A 1,566-nucleotide genomic window follows, 5' to 3' on the forward strand; every position below is an offset into this window, starting at 1 on the left:
TACCCCGTTCACCCCGTTACCCCCACTTCCAGCACACGTGTAAAAATAAAATACATGTCCCATTATTACTTAACAAAGGTTTCTTTATTCATGACTTTTCGTGAAAGGGTTGAAACTGGGACGCAGGCTGTGCTGGGTAGGGTGTGCGGTGATGTAAAGACCGCCTCTAAACTCAAGGAATGACAGGCTCCTGCTCCTAGAGCAGTCCGCAGTGCCGGAAGGCTTCTTTCAACGGAGCCTGCCATCCCTCTTTCTGGAATTCTGTGTGCGGGCGGATATGTGACCTTGTGGTGGAGGAGGACGGATACAGATTCCTCAGCTGCGTGACTCAGCGGTCCAGGACAAGGACCGCTGTATAAGATCTGTAACCGCCCTCCCCCGCTGCAAAGTCACATCTCCCCCGCCCACACAGATCCTGGAAACCACCTCCAAAAACCGACCAGATTGCCTACTGACTGCACCGTGTGTGTGACCACTGCTGATCCTGCCCCGTGTCTGTACCCTGGGAAAGGTGACTGTCCTATGCAATTAACCACACCCTTCCCCACGCCCCCCATTCGAACACAGTCTTCTTTGAAAAAACATAACGGAAACAGTAATTAACAGCAAAGCATTTTTATTAATTAAGTAGAAAGTTAGGGGATGGGACTGGGATTGGGACTACTGTGAGTCTGGAAGTGAAGGACTTCGGCAACTGTAGGGTATGAGAGCTTTTGGGTACTTGAGCACTGTGCTGTGGTGCAGTGACAGTATTCACGTCCCCGGCCGCCCCTCCTCCTGATTATTTTCGGTGAGGGGGGTATGGGACTTTGTGGCGGGGGAGGGCGGTTGCAGATACACTGCAGGGGGGCTCTGTCCTCCTGCGGTCCTGCAGAACATCCACAAGGCGCCTGAGCGTGTCCGTTTGCTCCCTCACTAGTCCAAGCATTGTTTCAGTCGCCTGCTTGTCTTCCTCACGCCACCTCTCCTCCCGTTCGCTGTGTGAGCGCTGGCACAGAGAGACGCTCTCCCTCCACTGGCTCTGCTGGTCCGCCTCTGCTAGGTAGCAGCCCATACGTTCCTCGAACATCTTGTCCCTTGTCTTTTTCTTTCGCCGCCTAATCTTCGCCAGCCTCTGCGAGGGGGATGCTGTGGCAGGTCTGGAGACAGTGGAAGCTGTGAGATGGGAAACAGGGAGTGAATTCCTTGCAAAGATACATTTTGGCGAACAATTAACTGAGTCTAGGCTGTCTCTGTGAATTCTGGGTTGAGACCCCTGTGCCTGCTGGGGCACAAATCATTTTCGCGGTGGATTCTGGGTAAATGTCGCCAGTCATTCCTTCCTCCGGGAAAGCAACGGCAGACAATCATTTCAAGCCCGTTTTCCCAGAATTGCCCTGGCATACGCCATAGCGTGGCAACCATGGACACTGTTTTGCCTTTTGTGTATGTCACCGTATGTGTACTAGATGCCGCTGACAGAGGCGGGCCAGCAGCGCTACACAGCAGCATGCTTTTGCTTTTGCATGACAGCAGAGATGGTTACCAGCCATATTGTACCATCAACCATACCATAAATTGGTAATA

Source organism: Mauremys reevesii, linkage group 13 (assembly GCF_016161935.1).
Source record: "Mauremys reevesii isolate NIE-2019 linkage group 13, ASM1616193v1, whole genome shotgun sequence".
In the NCBI taxonomy this organism is placed as follows: Eukaryota; Metazoa; Chordata; order Testudines; family Geoemydidae; genus Mauremys; species Mauremys reevesii.